Source organism: Hylaeus anthracinus, unplaced genomic scaffold (genome assembly GCF_026225885.1).
Source record: "Hylaeus anthracinus isolate JK02 unplaced genomic scaffold, UHH_iyHylAnth1.0_haploid 2, whole genome shotgun sequence".
Lineage (NCBI taxonomy): Eukaryota > Metazoa > Arthropoda > Insecta > Hymenoptera > Colletidae > Hylaeus > Hylaeus anthracinus.
In genome coordinates, this window is record NW_026534838.1 from 934,869 (window position 1) to 952,755 (window position 17,887).

The following is a 17,887-nucleotide window of genomic DNA, read 5'->3' on the forward strand; positions in this document are numbered from 1 at the left end:
AGAACAGTTGGAAAGTTTCGACGAGAAACAAGGAGAAACCACGGTGTTCTCGGAAACGTGTCGCGGTATGCGATGGAGTGAATGAAAGACACTTCGAACATTTGCTGTGATGAAATAAAACTTTCCGTTACGACTCGGCGAAGTATCGATTCCCAGCCCCATGTTTACCTACGCCTGTTTTCTCGTTTCTGAGGGTACAGCGACCAAAATTTTATTGGAACGAATTTACAACGGGGTAAATAACTAACGATGGCTAAGAATATGCGTTTTAATTTATCGATGATGACGATATGATGACGATGAAGATGATGAACTTGATGATTGTATAATGTTGATGCAGATGATGGAATGAGGTTGATAATGATATAATAATAGTAGCAATGGTACATTTATAATTAACATTTCAAGCTACTAGAATTGAGTTTATTCTATTAATACCTGATCGGCTTCGATGGTGTCAGTTTGGCCTTGAGGAAAATTTTGTTTGGATGTTCTACGTGCTTGATGGTTACTAGAATTATAAATGGATGTAATGGATATTCTTGGATGTCTGCATGAATTACTCGGGTATTTAATTACATTTCTACTTGATTTAGAATATTTAAGGGTTTTTTACACCCCTTAAACATGTTTATATGAAAGCGCGTTTCAGGAGTAACCGAACTAAACCCAATGAAACAAATATTTCATCCAGAAATCTTAGGGTAGTTTTCACTCCTTGAACGTCATTCAATATAAAGTAATGTTTAGGATTTAAATACAATTCTCCAGTATGTAGCAAACATTATTGAAATATATATAAAGGGATCCATTAAGGGATAAGTTACGCCTATCATTAAGGATTGCTGATTTATGAGCATGTTGTTCCAAAAGTCGTGAGGTAGATAACGATGCACAAAAGTTACTCAGCGAACTGAAATTCTACCTCGACCACTGTCCTAATTACAGGCTAGCACTCGGGGCTTAGAAATTTCGTTTCGTTGTGCGAGCATCTCCGCTAGGGAAAGACGAAAATTCGAGATGAAGTAAATGCTATGTTTTCCTTCTCTAGAAAGTTAGAAAAGCGACAACGATAACGATAACGACAGCGACAACGGCAAAACTTAATTTGCAACTTCGTTGCTTTTTCCAGTGGCAACAATGTTGCATAAGGGATACTTTCGATTTGCAACTTATTGCTTTAAGATATTTCCGATTTGCAATGTTGTTGCATCGGGTACATTTCAATTTGCAACTTTATCGAATAAGGAGCACTCTTGAAATGCAATATTGTTGCGTAGGGGATGTTTTCGATTTGCAACATTGTCGCACAAGGTACAATTTTCAACATTGTTGCACACTGGACACTTTTGATCTGCAACTTTATTGTTTTATGGATATTTTGTTTTGCAACATTGCTGTATGTGTACATTTCAACGTGCAATTTTATTGAATAAGGAACACTCTTGAAGTGCAATAATGTAGTGTAAGGTGTAGTCTTGGCTTGCAACATTGCTGTGTATGGAGTATTTTCGATTTTCAACATTGTTGCGTAAGGTATACTTCTGAAGTGGAACATTGTTGCACAAGATACACTTTGATTTGCAACTTTATTGCACAAGATCCTTTTTCTATTTGCAACATTGTTGCGTAAGGCACAGTCTTGAATTGCAACATTGTTGCATGATGGACTCTTTCGATTTACAACTTTATTCTTTTTTGCAGACGGCGTTAGGAAGTGTTAGGTCGTGTTAGGAGGTATTAGGAAGTGTTAGGATGTGTTCGATGGTATTAGGAAGTGCTAGGATGTATGAGAAGGTATTAGATGTTCCGACGTGTTATTTACTCGCTCTGTTGAACACCGTCACGTTCTGACGGTCGTCATCATGGTCTAATGACCACGATCACGGCTTGATGGTCACGGTCAACTTGATAATTTTTGTATAACGCACCTTATTAAAAGCTTAATAACAATAAATATGTGAATAACATAGTATTAAATATTTCACACCATACAAGTAGAAACTTGAGAAGTAGAAACAAATCTTACATGTGTATGAGGTCATTATGTTTCGCCGTATCGATTCATCAGTATAATAAATCTTTAGGACAAGGTACATCGTTGATGGCCTGGATAGCTCTGGGATCGAATACCGGTTCACCGGATCAATCGATCGACTTTTTGTCTGTCGCTAGTACGTATGTTTACGGTTTGCGAAGAATCGTAACTGGTGAAAAAAAAAATTGAAAGAACATTAAGCCGCACGAAGGTGCATCGGTACAATAATGTCAATGCAAACGTGCATGAACGAGCATCCACATGTGCTTCTCCGCATGTGAGCGATCGATATCCATTCACATAGCGTTCGGTCGTTTGGGATTTCACTCTACAGGGTGCAACGATGCAAATTTGCATCGACTCAGTTTTACAAGAGCATCTGGTATGGACTTACCGAGCTGTGCGACAACTAACCGCCGCCAATTGGAATAGTTGAGCGAGGATGTACGGTAGATAGTAAAGAAAGACGTTGAAGTACATATATACTTGTTTGTCAATGTTTGATAGTGTTCTGTTAAAATGTTTATTATCAAACGAAAAAGTATTCCTTGTCTAATTGGCGTCGAGAAGGTCCGATAAATTGAGTAACGAAAATAATTATAACTGTACACTGAATTTAACCTTAACAAAAAAAAATGCAAAATTAAAAAACTATAATGAATTTTGGCAGAAGACGAAACTTAACTTATACTTCTATTTTAAATGGATTTAGAAAAATTAATAAATATTTGTTTTTGGGAGAAAGCGTAGAGAAAAACCGATACACGCGCTAGAGCGAACGAATTCGAATGGCCGTTGCCGATCCCTCGTGGCGATCACGATGTCGACCGGCTGGCAAGATGGCGTCGCGCATGCGCGTTCTGAGACTCAGCGAGGCGTCACGTTTCGAGCAGATCCGTTGGCGGCGCTTTTTTCGCTTGCGAGCACAATTATCGAACAGATAGTATTTCATAATTTCTTATAGAACCAGAGATTTTTAATTAAGAATAAGAAATTAAAATTTCTTCGCAATATTAAAATAAACTGTACACTTTCCAAATATCTGCTTAAATCTCACGTTTCGTGACGCTTGTTGAGGTTTATACTCAACGTAAATATACTTAAGTATCAACAAATAACGCGTTTCGCGATTCAAACACCGAGATATCAACTTTTCTCGTGTCTCGAATCTAAATTGTAAAATGTTAGAAGATATATCGCACCCATCTCTTTCCTCGTTCGTGGGCGCCTTGTTTATTAATCACGCGTGTCTGGAACTTTTACATGATTTCGTGAGCGACACAAGGAGCGCTGATTGCGGCAAGTAAAGATGCATATCTAGAAGGCAGTGTGTAAACTCTTGGTTCGAGTGAAAAGATTGTGCGTGTACATAAAGGGGGTTGTGATCTGAGGCGTGTAAGTTACTATCTGACACCATAAGTGGGGAACAATTGGAGCAATTAAGTAGCGGGAGCTCCGATCTCGATTGTGGTTGCTTGCGCCAGCAACCTGGAAATTTTATCGAAATTTATCATACGCGAGTTTCTACTCTGAGCAAGAACTTGACAGTTTACTTATCTGAATGTGATAAGTGAATTGCAAATTTTATTTAATGTGTGCTAAACGCAACCGAATAATATCATTATGATATATTCGTATACTTTTAATGTATGTTATGTTCAACTATAGTATTATACTTATTATAATGTTTTCTATATTATTATTTTATTATATTATTGTATCATAGTATTGTTGTATTATTGTATTATTTTATTATTGTATTATTGTATTATTGTATTATTATTTTTTTTTTTTTTGGGCGGGTGAAAAAACCTTCATAGGCATCGGGGCCCGGTGGACGATGCCAGCACCCGGTAGTGTGAGATTTCTACTAAAAAAAAAACCACCCGCTTCCCACGTTAGCTCCCGCAGCATCACCCCCATGATGTTGTTGGGGGTGACGTCTCCTACGAGGGCGCAGAGATCTACCATATCTCTGACGAAGCGGTCACACACGAAGAACGTATAGAGCGCGTCGTCCCTTGCTGGGTCGCAATACCGGTATCCCGGGGATCCGGCCTTGCCCATCCTCGACAGGTACGCACGGAAGTATCCGTGGCCTGTGAGGAACTGGGTGAGGTAAAAATTCACCTCACCATGGGTCCTGGATATCCAGGTGGCCAGATCCCCTATCAGCCGAGCCGTCCACCGACCCGGCTGGGCAGCCTCCCAGCGTTGCTGCCATGCGCGCAGCGTGGCTGCGCGCTCGTGGGACACGGCTTCGGCCCGCCCAGTCTCCGAGGAGCGTTGGAAGATGTTCTTCCGCTTGAATGCAAGCAGGTCGATGGGTATTACCCCGGCGACCGCCTGCACTGCAAACTCGGAGACGGTCCTGTAGCTGCACGCCACCCGAAGCGCCAGCTGGCGCTGTACGGCAGACATGCAGCTTCTGTACTTACGGAGCCGAAGGGCATCTGCCCATATTTCGGCTCCGTACTGCAGGACGCTCTGGGTTGCCGAGAGCAAGAGTTTCCTCTTACTCGGCTTCGGGCCGCCCACGTTTGCCATTAGTCGGCTAAGTGCTGCCGCCAACGACGCCGCCCTGACCGAGACCCTCCGGATATGTTCCGCGGAGCTGAGCTTGTTGTCCAAGACAACACACAGATACTTCGCGGACCTCCGGGTCTGGATGGTCTCGGTCCCAAAAGTCATCGGGACAATGGTGGGGATACGTCGGCGTGTCAGCATGACGATTTCCGTTTTCGGAATCGCCAGCTGCAGCCCGTGGTCCTCTATCCATCGCCCCACTCGGCGCATGACCTGGTTCAGTTTGAGCTGAGCCAGCTCGGCGGTCCGTGACGTGATGACCACGGCAACGTCGTCAGCATAGCTGACGAGGAACGAATCCTCTGGCATACCCATGCGGAAGAGGCTGTCGTACATGACGTTCCACAGGTCGGGCCCCATGACCGATCCCTGCGCAGCACTCGCAGTGATCGGTCGTTCACGGAGCCCGTCCGACGTCTTGTACAACAGCTTTCGGTCCCGGAGATAATCCGCCATCACTGGCAGTAGATACTCCGGGAGCCGAAACGTTGTTTCCAACGCCTCCAACATGTCTGTCCACCGTGCCGTGTTGAACGCGTTCCGTACGTCCAGCGTCACCAGCAGGACGACGGGTCTCGCGGCGTGGCAAGCCGTGTCGGCGACGCGTGCAGCGTCTACTACGCGCAGATCGCGTTCACGGTGGACCTTTTTTCCGGAAGCCGTACTGGTGGTCCGAAAGACCTCCAGCGGCCAAAATCGCCTCGTGCAACCGGGGTTTCACCAGTCTCTCCATCAGCAGCCCGCTTGTGTTTAGCAAACACAGCGGAGGATACGATGACGGAGATCCTGGTTCCCCTTTCCCTTGCTGATCAACGCGAGCTGAGCGACCTTCCACTGCGCCGGGAAAATACCCGTGTACAAGCACGCGTTGTACATGCGCAGCAGAAGGTCGGGACACCTCTTCACAACCACGCGCAGGGCCTCGCAGGGACGGAATGCCGTCCGGCCCGGGGGCCTTGCGGGGCTTCATAGCTTTGGCCGTAACGGCGAGTTTCGCCGCCGTGAACATTGGGACGTCCGCCCCTGCCACCGGATCGAGATCGTGTCTCTTCACCGGATGTGCAGGGAACAGAGCGTCCACATGCTCCGCATCGTGGTTGCGTCCAGTTCCGGGCTCGCGGACAACCCACCGAGTCTTCGGGTGACGAGTTTGTACCCGTCGCCGAACGGATCTCGGTTAAGGTCGTCACAGAGATCGCGCCAACACCGCGCTTTACTCTGCTTGATCGCACGAGTTAAGGCTTGCTTGGTCGCCTTGTAGTCCTCTGACAGCACGGCGGCCTCCGGTCGACTTCGAGCTCGTTGAGCTCGTCGCCGGAGCCTCAGGGCTTCCCTTCTGAGGGGGGCGATCTGGTCGGTCCACCGGTACGCCTGCTGCCGGCCGGAGAATGGCCTCCTCCTTGGCATTGACTCATCGCATGCCCGTCGGATGAGGCTAAGGGTGCCGCGCACGATGGTTTCGGCACCCGCTCTATCGGACGGGTCACGCGGGATCTGCGGCACGGTCTCCACGCCCGCCTGGAGAGTGGCGTAGAGCCTATCCTCATCCAGGCGAGAGGTGACATATCCTCTCGGGTGTCTAATCCCCGGAGGCCGCGCTTGCCGCTCACCGATCAACTGGAAGGTGACGTAGCTATGATCGCTACCGGTGAAATCACCAATCACCCTCCAGTTCGCCGCTCTCTGGACCAAATCCTCAGACACCAGGGTGATATCTGGTATCGAGTCTCCGAATCCAGGGCGTCGGTACGTCGGCGTTGATCCCACGTTCAACACGACGAGTCTCAGTCTGGAGGCCATCTCGACCACCAATCTCCCCCTCGTGTCGGGGCGAGGCATCCTCCACTCGCAGGCTCGGGCGTTGAAGTCACCAGCCACGACAAGCCCACGGGACTTATCGCGTAGGGTGTCCTCCAGCACGTCGAGCTTTCTCCGAAATTCGGAGATGCTATCATTCGGGGACAGATAACAGCTGACGTACGTGAGGACACCGCTGGTGACCCAGACGTGTTCCGCAGCAGCCCCATGAGAGTCTATACGGACTCTCCGTGGATCCGTGATCCACACTGCCGCAGTGCCGAGATCATCCCTGAACCAGGTGGAGCAGTCCCGATCGCAGTACTGCTCGCTTGCGATGACGACCGCAGCCTGCTTCTCCATAGCAAGCTGCGTTAGCAAGTCATCGGCAAGTCGACACCGGTTCAGGTTTCCCTGGAGGATCCTTACCGTGGCCGCGAAGAGGGCTTACCCTTCTTTGTGGCAAGGTTCTCCCGGAAGATCCGGCATTTCCCCGAGCCCGCGACGTGGTCTGTCGCCGCGTCCTTTTTCCCCACGCACAAATGGCAGTGGGGGACATCGCACGCCGCCTCCTTGTTGCCATCCTTGACGCACTTCCGGCAAGCGTTGCTCCGGTCCAGGCCTTTACACTCTCTACGAGTGTGTCCGTAGCCCAGGCACCGGAAGCAACGCTGAACCTCCGTCCAGCGCCGGATGCGGCAATTCACCCAGCCGATCTTGAGTTTGGCGGCGGCCAGGAGCTTAACGGCAGCTCCTTCGCCAAGCTCCACCACGGCCTTCCGCAGCTCTCGGGGGTTCGTCGTGAAAACGGAGACGCGGACTTCCTCCGGCGACTCCCCTGTCACCCGCGCGACCTCGTCCACGACCTCCCCTGAGGTCGTGAAGCAATCAAGATAGAGGATTTCGACCGTCGCGCGGGGTTTCAGGCTCCGTACTGCCGCGGTGTCTCCCACCGCCGTCTGGAGCGCGGACTGGAACCTGGCGCTGTCCCCACAGCGCTCAAGCTCCAGAAGGACGGCCCCCTCCCGCGTCCTCCTTATTTGGCGGACCTCCGTGTCCACTTCCTCCGGCCGGACCTGGCGACGTATCGCGCCCATAATGGACGCATACGTCGCGCCCTCGGCCGGCTTTAGAGCAGCGCCTTCTCCTCCTCTTCCTCTTTCGCCTTTCATCGACGGCACGCTGCTCCTTTGAAGGAGCAGAGTTCCTCAGTGCCATCGACGTTGGCGCAGGTTTGGCAGATAACTGCCCCTTCGCGCTCCCTCGTGGCCTTGGAACTGGAGGAGAGGAAACAGAAGGTCTATTATCTGCCCTCTTCCTTCTCCCCACAACCGTGGACCATTTTTCTTGGTCGACGGCCGGCTTCTTCTTCACCCTGGCAGCCTCTTCCTCTGGACTGGAAACCACGGCCCTGTCTGGTTTCCGATCAGACCGTGTTTGATGCGCGGGTTTGTTCCCGGATGGCGGCGCAGTGAGCGTGCCGAGGGCCCGCAGCATGTGGAGGACACGCTGTCTCTCCACTAGCCCATGGCCCAGGGCGTCCACCGCCTCCGCCAGCTTCTGCATACCGTCCTTGATGTCCATGCTGACATTCCTCTGTTTGACGATGCCTGTCGCATGACATCAAGGACGGTTTTCATCGCCGCTATTTGTGAGCTCTCCGCTCGCTCGAGGGTCGCCAAAGTTCTGAACGCCCGGTCTCCGATACCGTGGCCGTTGGCATCGGCGCGTTCAGAACTGGCCACATTTTCTGGCCCACAAAAGCCAGGATTCCGCAGCGGAGGTATCTGGCCTGGGACACTTTCACGGCATCTCCCCCGCTGAGTTGGGGAGATACTGCGGCCACTTCCTGACGGACAAGGCTCCGGACCAGGCTCTGAGGCGGCACGAATGGATTGTCATCCGTGCCGCGTCGCTTTCGGCGGCCACCATCCGACGATGTCGACGTCTGTCTCGTCCTCCGGACGGATCCGGAGACGTTTGTCCCTTCACTTGTAGCATTTAATGTTACGCAGGCCAAGTGGTCAACCTGCGTAGCACTGCGGTCGTCAGATAACGACGTTCCGGGGCCCGCTTGCTCACCCCTGACGGACGCCGGTACTGGGGATCCGACCCCCTGCACCGTAGATTTCTCCTCCCTGTATGAAATCTCCATGATTGGTTTTTGATTCGGGGTTTCCTCCCCTAGTGTTTGGTCCGCGGGAGCTATTTTATTTCACTCCTACCCCCCACGCACTCCGAAGAGTACGTGGCGAGCGTTCCCCTATCCGCCACCTGGGGACGCGCCGCGTCGGGGTATCACCTCCTCGCCTGACCTTGTCGCCCAGGCCAGGTGCGCGTTATTATTGTATTATTGTATTATTCTATTATTTTATTATTATATTATACTATATATTTGTATACTTTCAATGTATGTTGGGTTCAACTGTAGTATTATATTTATTATGGTATTTGTTTATATTTGTAGTTTTCATAATATTATATTCAGCTCAAATATATATCATGTATATTTTATATGATTTTTCTATATTATTGCACGTCGTTAATGCAAATAATCTGCATTCTTGTGATAAGGTATAAAATAAGAACAACTGGATGTAATATTTTTTAAATTGTTTTTGTTATAAGTTAGAGTAATATTTCGTTAATTGGTCGTCAGAGGTAGAAATGGATCTATTGATTAGGAAGGTGTACTTACACATTTTTGTAACAATAAAATATAAACAGAATGTTTGTGTACTTTAATTAAAAATATTATTTACCTCCAAAATTTCCCTATAATTACTAATCTTGCCCAATCCAGATTAAACTTTTTTCAGTTGCTTTTTATTACTGGTTTTTTGCTGTTATTAATTGTTCGTATTCTTCATCAATCACTATTATTTACCAGAAAGCAGCTTAAAAAACTTCCAGCTAACAAGAAGTATGCATCAAATTAAACCTGTGTTGGGCACACTTAACACAAACTTCTATAATTCTGTACATTTTAGGAAGTTGGAAAAACCCTTTTATAGAATATTATGAAATATTCTAAATATTTTAAAAATACAATTATCGAACTGGTATTTCGAACGGGTTAAACCAACACACTCACCTAAGTCTGGAATAAATTTGTCGTTTGCTGTTGTAAATTATTAGTATCTTTCTTCATCAACCACAAATATTAATCACAAAACAGCTTGGAAGACTTTCAGCTACTGTGCGTTCACAACAAGTTGCCGAGGCAAACTCATTTTCTTTCTCACTCTGTCCCTCTCTCCTGCTACCATGCGCTACATCGTTATTGGCTACGGCCAATGACAAAGGACGACAGCGAACATATCGAGACAGAGTGAAACAGAATTACGACTTTATAGCATTGGCGTAGCCTCCTAATCAAAGTGCCAACTATTAAGGGTGTTTATATTAACATACAGTCCTTTAAATACTTAAAGGCAACGAAAATCCGAGAATGATTAAAAAAAGAAGACTGAAGCCAACAGCATCACTATGTTGCGGCAATAGATACAACTTATAAATTGTATCTTTTTCTAGTTTATACTAAATATATCCAGGGGGTTTATCCAAGGGTCGGTACCTAAGCCAAGGGGCCTCACCCAACCCCACACGAAGGTGACGAGTTTGTAAAACGACAATCGGCGCCTAATAACTGATTATTAGTACCAGTACCACTGGTAGGGGTTCTTATTCTAACGAACCCACACAGGCCGACCGGGAAAGAAAATGGAAAGACAAGCCCTCTCCATTATTACACTTCATCGAGGCAAGTACTCGGAAACCTCGTAAAACTCTAGTCTCCAGCAATTGTAAGGAGTTTTGATCTAGGGTCCTCTTATTCTGGGGAGGTCTAGCACCATCGACCACCCCAGGGAACGGACCTCCTGATACTAAATATAATGGGAAGCCACGCCAATGCTGTGAAATCAGTCATCTCACTCTGTCCCGATATACTCGCCGTCGTCTCTTGTCACCCCCTGCAGCCAGCAGGGCTGTCAGGACACAGCGCATGGTGTCAGGAAAGGTGGAACAGAGTGGGAACCGTGTCCTTGGCTCGCCAACTTGTTGTGAACGCAGAGTATAGACGCTTGCTGATCGGTTGGCGCACGATCTCCAAACCAGAGGAGTACTGGGGACAGGGAATCGTTCGGTCCTCCAGAGAAAGGGACGTTCGGTCCGCCTAAACTTCCCCCTTTTTTCGAACAGTCACACTGCATAGGCGTATTCTGATACCTGAATAGTGACCTGGCTCCGTCGTTCGTGCGGGTGTCCGGTGCTCGAGGGTTAACCTTACGCCAATAATTACTATTGCCCTATCACTCTATCTTGTTCACGGTCTTCGTCTCGCGGTAGCGTTTGCCTAGGTCAATACCGAAAATGCGTATTTTGACCTGGCCAATACCGAAGATGCGTGCGGGTAGGGGTGTCAATCTTACGCGCACCAACTATACATCAGGTAACAATACCAAGAAGTACGCATGAAAAAACCTTATACCCTAAAATTTCAGAAGCCATATATCCCGAACACATCGCTTAAAATCATCCAATCGACGTGGCAGCTTCCTCTTCTGCCAAAATACACTGACGGACAAAATTAAAGGGACACTTTTTTAAAACGTCATATCTATGGGAGTTTTTAACCGATTTTGGAGAAACTTCGCGAGGAGTAGTTTTAAAGTGTCTTCTAAATGTGCGCAAAGTTGCATTGGCGAGGGTTGACAGGAAGGGGTTAAGTCACCCTCGTAAAGAGGGGGCACGTCGAAAAACGCCACTTCTGAAGAGGCCAGGGGTGACGGAAGGGGTTGAAAAAATAAAAAAAACCTTTGGGGCGATCCTCCTCGATGCCCTCAACAAAATGCACCCCTCAAAATTTTTCTCGGGCAAACCCACCCCTCACAACACCCCATCCCCTCCAAAATCCACAATTTTTGGACTTCAGTCCTGAATTTGGGCTCAATGCATTCTCTGGAATCTCCTGATCCAGGAAATTCCAACGCCCACGCCGTGCGCCCCATAGACGCCGTTTGGGGGGAGGGGGGGTGGAACAGCTTGTAAATTTTCAACCCCCTTCGTAAAAAAACACTTCCACACCTCGAAGGGCGGTGAAATTCAGCATGTTTATTCTCGGTACATTAAGGATCAATGTCATTTAAAGCTCGTTTCGAAAACTGCCCTTGGAGCTGAACAGGCTGGCCCAGAGTTAGGGGTGGTCCACCCACAGGTGTAGGGGTTGGAACGATGTTTCGTTGCGTGAAACACATGTGATACGGTCCAAGGCATTGGAGTGACACAGTTTTGATGTCTTTTCTCCGCGTGGATAGCATTAAAATACGAAAATGACGTTTTTTTTGGAAAACCCACCCGCGAGTTTAGGCCTGTGTACCAGGTGAATGAGTAACCCCACGTCAACCACGCCGTTCGTGGAAATGGACGCGCGAATGCTTTATTAACAGGTCCCCAAAAATTCAGATATTTTGAATCACGCTTTCATTGTCAAATCGGAGTAGATTTGAAAGAGTATTAAGTGAGCCGGACGGAACCGGCATGCAGAAGTGGAGCGAGGGCCTGCAGCCGTACGTGGTCAGCCCACGTTTTTGAATCCGGTCTGGTCTGACCACGTACGGCAATGTTTTTTGATCCAGCTGCTCGAGTCGCAAGAACGTCTGCCATTTTAAAATATGTTCATTCCTGAGAAAGCTTCTCCACCCTTCCACCAAACGCGAAGGATGCGTTCTCAGGGCTAATACCGGAGACTACATCGAGAAGCATCTTTCGGTTCGAGTAAGTGCGATATTTCCTCGACGATAGGGTACGCAGCGAATCGGGTCTCCTGTAAAAAGGTAGTAAGGCGGTCGTAAATCTATAAACGTACATGGAACAATACATCCGGCCGGCACATAAATTTCTCTCCTCCTTTTTCCACGACCGCCACCTCTCCCCCTCCGGTGCACCGCGAGCGACGTATCGCACATACCATTCGTAGATGAAACTACATTTTCATCACTTTCGGGATCAATAGTGCATCGCGGTGGATGCATCCGCATCGCGAGCCTTCTTGTGTCTCTTATTGTGGCTGAAGAATAGCTGCAATCCCGAAACATCCGTAGATTCTCTGACCTCTTTCAAGAGAGCCTCCTTCGCGCACCTCCACCTCCCCACCTCGCAGTCGCTGTTCCAGTATTTCTGTTCTCCGCGGAGCACCTTTTACTTAGCCCGGGCCAAGCGTGTATTTCCGTGTGCACACGCCGTTCGAGTGCCATCCGCCGTGGAACTTTCCACCTCCGCGCGTCTTCGCGTTTTCTAGTAATTCTATGGAACGGTAAATTGCTTTTCCGACCCCTCGAAACGCGGAGGGAGTCAAGGTGGTTGGAGGATAAGGAGGAAGTACAGGGAGGAGGACGCTTTGGGAGACTTTCGCCGCGACATTATCCTCCATCCGGTCGCGGGAACCCTCCGTTGTCGATTCTACGATGTATGTAATGAGTGTTCTTACCTTGTTTCCAGACGTAATAGAATTACCACCACCCCGGAACGGAACTGTCGCGGTGTTCAGTTACGAACGACGACGGGGACAGTCTTTATGGCGTCAAATCAGGCGAGAAGTCTGAAAAATGAAAAAATAAATCCATTATTTGTAACGGAGATTTTGTTGTATTGCAATATCAGTTACAGTCTTTAGAGTTTTTACAAGTACACATAACGCATGGAAGAAAGTTTTATTTATAGAAATTTGAATAATGAGAAAATGTGAAAATGAAGAGAGATCCACTATTTGTAACGCATAATTTATTGTGTTACAATAATAGAGAAAAAGAGAGGTCAGATTTAGTTCTTTAAGTTGTCCGGCGGGTGGACTCTCGCGAACGGGGAGTCGACTCAAGGTCGATTCAGACTATAGGACACGGACCGTCACGTTCGGGCAACGACACGTACCGGCACCGACACGACAAAACATTAAAACACACGTTTTAATGGAACTATCCACACTTAACAGACACCGACCTGAATGTCCTGTCATCGAGAATAGTGTGAATAGTTCCATTAAAACGTGTGTTTTAATGTTTTGTCGTGTCGGTGCTGGTACATGTCGTTGCCGGAACGTGACGGTCCGTGTCGTATAGTCTGAATCGTCCTTCAGTCGATCGCCAGAGTTGCGAATGCTAGACGGGCGCGGAACTTAGCCTATGTGTAAATTGATGATTGTATAATGTTGCTGAAGATGATGCAACGGTGATGATAGTGATATAATAATAATGGAAATGGTAGATTTATAATTGTGGTACAATTTCGACGATATTGTTGTGATATTGTCAGTGATGACGATGATGATGATTATACAATCATCAATTTTATCATGTTAATAAAGATGATGCAATGATGCAATGATTGCAATGTTGATAAAGATGATGATTGGGATATAATAATAGTGGCAATGGTAGGTTTATAATTGTAATGGTACAATTTCAACGATATTGTTGTGATATTGTTAATGATGATGATGGTATGATGACAATGAAAGTGATGAAGTTGATGATTGTATGTGTATATGTACAATTGCAACGATATTGTTGTGACATTGTCAATGATGTATATGGACCAATTTTATTGATTTTGGTTTTATTCGAAAGCTTACATGCGATTTACATAAGAAAAATGCATTCAAATTTAGAAAATATTGCAGGCGTGATCGAGATACTAATGAAAGAAGTTTCAGGTTAGGTTGGAATCACAGTTTTACGAGTGAAAGATACGCTGTGCCGCCACGTTATATACGGAGTAGCTTTATAATTTTTCATGTACTTGGCGTCGAGACGCTACCGCGTCTCTAGATAAGCCTGCGCTGTTTGGGGGGAAAGTTTCTCGTGGTAAAGGCTGGATGTTTGTATCGGTACGCGAGGCGTTTGTATTGTACAGAGGGTGTATGAAGGGAGGATGATATGAAACAGATATGACGTGAGTCTGTGGAAAAAATAGAGTCGAAAAGGTGGAGAGAGATTTTTTCGTACGGAGCATCATTTTCGAGTAAATCGATGTTTAAGAGGGGAAGCCTAGGATGGTCCGAAACAGGACCATATTTATGAAAAAATGTTCAGGAAAATGTTCTATCGATGAGTTTTGGGGTAGAACGTTTCTTTGTGCATGTATCGCAATTTTTGTATTTGAAAATATCTTAAGTTAACAGTGTTAGTATAATAATAGTAGCATATGGTAGATTTATAATTGTGGTGGTATAATTACGACGATATTCTTGTGATATTGTCAATGATGCTGATGATATGATGACGATGAATACGATGCAATTTTTGTATTCGAAAATATCTTAAATTAACGACTATGTAGCTTTTTACAGGAATATTCCATGGTGACAACTCTACCTCAGAGATGGGTTTTTCGAAATTCACAACACGAGCATTTTTTAGTAACATTTTATATCTTTTAAACGCTTGCGAGAGTATTTTTTATTTTTTAAAACCTAGTTAACTTTTTATACATGCAAAATGGACGTTCTGCAGGTGTAGAGGGTGTTCGAATCGATGCCATTTTGAGTGAAATTATTTTTTCAAGAATATCTCTCGATAGCATTTAGATAATTTAATATGTTATTACTAAATGGTTAATTTTCAAAAACAACAAGGCTTAGAAGAGTAACTATAGCGGCTGATTGAATGTTGGTGGCGTCTGTGCGAACCTTTGTAATAGTATGCTATTTTTAGTTCTATATATATATATGTGAGAAAGGCATATTTTGAATATAAGATTTTATACATTACTTTTTGAATAAAAATTGGGATTTCACCCTATAAAATGAAATTATATTGAATGTTGGACGAGTCAAAGGTAATCTCTGTCACTGTTCTCAGGAATAAATGTTAATATTACAGAAGTATACCGTGTTCTTATAAAAGGGGCGTGGCGTATGATCATTTTCTCGCGTGCGAACTATACATACGTTTAGCAGATTATACTATAGGGCCTGAATTTCTGATTGGACTTTGTACATTACACAATAAATAATATACAATAAAATGTAAGTCTGTTTGGACTTAATACCTTAAATAATAAATGATAGAAAATATAATAAAATTCACTTTGCTCCATAATATTCTCTCTTTATATTCTCTTAATAATTAAGATTCTATTTATAACCTTTCTACAAATTGAAAAGTGCTACGATTCACTAAAGTGTTTCAACGTTCGCTGGAACGTTATTTAACATCAACTAACGAAACACTTTGAGCACGGCGAATTCAAATCGTTCCGATCGCGGATGTAATTTAACTTCTCTGGAATTAAAGTTCCGAGATTAAAATGTAATCTACACCAGACCCTCTCAGATTGCCGAAGTAATACTGTACCGAGAAGTTATAAAGACTTGCAAATAGTTTGCCGAAAGTTTGTGGAATTATCATCGAATAAGAAAACGACACTTTGAGACAAACGAAGTTGAACGAAATGGAGTAAATATTAAGAATAATTAATGCGCGAATAAATCTACGTAAATTTGGTAAAAAATGAATTTAATTGCTATTGGCTTATTTCGCGAAAAATGTACTCGTTTCTGGAACTGTAACGAGTGGTGCCATGTTCCTGAACAGTAGACGTGAAGATAAAACTGAAAATAGAACCTGGCCAAAGCGAACGAGGTTTCTGTATACTCGTATATGTTTTTGAATACGTCGGCTTCCAGTTTCTGGCTTTAGATTTTCAGTAATTATTCATTCACCTTGTAGAAGGGTACTAAAGCCACCACTTTTGACTTAATTATAAATCTGAACGTGTTTATTCCTGGCATGACTTCTGGAACCATTTCAAACCACGCTCGAATCTTAATTTCGTCGGATTCGAATTAGACGACTTGCCATCCAAGCCATACAAGCTAGAAAAAACGATGATAAATGTAATAATAATGTTTTCCTTTCTCCGTTCGAGTTATCTTCAATAAAATTTCATCCGAGAACAATACCCAATATTGAATTTACGAATCGGAGCAAATAAAAGTTACTCTCCTTTATTTAATTTCCGGTCAATGTTTGCAGGAACCTTTCAGTTACTTAGAACTCGCGACTCTCATCTTCTGCAACACTTACGTCAAGGAAAAAACCTTTAGGAGAAGTGTTGTTTAATTGGAAGACTTTTGTGAGGCACATAACGACTGTGCTACTTGATGCCTTTTAGATCCTTTTTAATTTGCACGAGAGGTGCCCCTCGAAAGAGACGAAACATTCTTACTTTCGTTAACGATCCCAGTACCTGAAGAGTAAATCAACACTTTGTCAAGCTATCAGCTCAGAGTTACACGATAAAGTTACATGAAGTTCCTGTTTCGACTGAAAGTCGAAAACATTAGTAAAGAATTTAATATCGAATGCGAATCGGTCGAATCGGTCGCGAATTTTTATACATCGTGAGTTTGAAAAAGTAATGAAGAAGTATTTTGTTATTTATAATATTTCAAATCTAATATATTCAAGGTATAATTATTTTCTCTTTCTAAATTATCATAACGTGTATTAATTTTTTTCTATTAAAATATAGAAAAATGGATGGTTTGGATTGTTGTTTATTGCTTTTTAAATTCATGGCAAAAGTCTTGCTATCAATGAAGATAGACACGAACTGAAAATTTCATTACACTTCCTTACCATCCCATGCAGCCCATTATTCGAGATCAGACAACTATAAAACTTTTCTTCGAGAGGTTTTATTGCAGCTCCAATAATACCTAGATTCTAGACACTATCAGAAGAACAAAACTTTGGAAGAAACTTTGCCCTCGGAGCTCACGTTACCAATAGAGAGGGGTACATGTCTCGTAATTTTGCTTCTTCTCTAAGTATTTCAAGTTTTATAGTAATCGACTTATTCCCCTATCCAAGTGCATGATCATCAAATAAATGTTCTCCAATGGTGAAACTTTTCTCAAGGAAATCTATGCATAGTTAATATTTTAGTAAGAGATTTTAAAACGTGTGATTCAAACCCAGACCTAACTCAGACCTAACCTTGAACTATTTACTGAATTATTTATTTATTGAATTATTTACTGAATTATTCTCTAAATAAATTAAATAAAAATTGTTGGACATGTTTGGAAGGCAGTCCTTTAACACGAATTCTATCGTGTTATTTAAGGGAGGACAAGCATATTTCAAGACAAAGTACAGTCTAATTTGGGGCAATATATTATCTCAAAATTCAGTGTGTTCGCCGACCGAACCACCGTGACAAACTTTTAAAAGCACGAATATTATCACATAAAATACACTTTGTAAAATATAATTCAGCAAATATCACACTGGATAAGGAAGCCTTGGAACTAAAAATTTCAATAAAAACAAACGGAAGTACAACAAACATTTTCTCGATCTCCAACCACCCCCATATACCTGACACTGGAATAAACACCAGTATACTCAGCCTTCTATAAGTGTTTTTTCCCTGGAACATCCCTCGAATCCAATGAACCGT

At 44.6% G+C, this 17,887-nt stretch overlaps 1 protein-coding gene across 6 annotated transcripts in view; it reads left to right on the plus strand.

The window, feature by feature from the left end:
• The window catches only part of LOC128892957 (uncharacterized), a 628,453-nt gene that overhangs the window by 381,402 nt on the left and 229,164 nt on the right, over positions 1-17,887 (plus strand). The gene's annotated exons all lie outside the window — the stretch shown is intronic.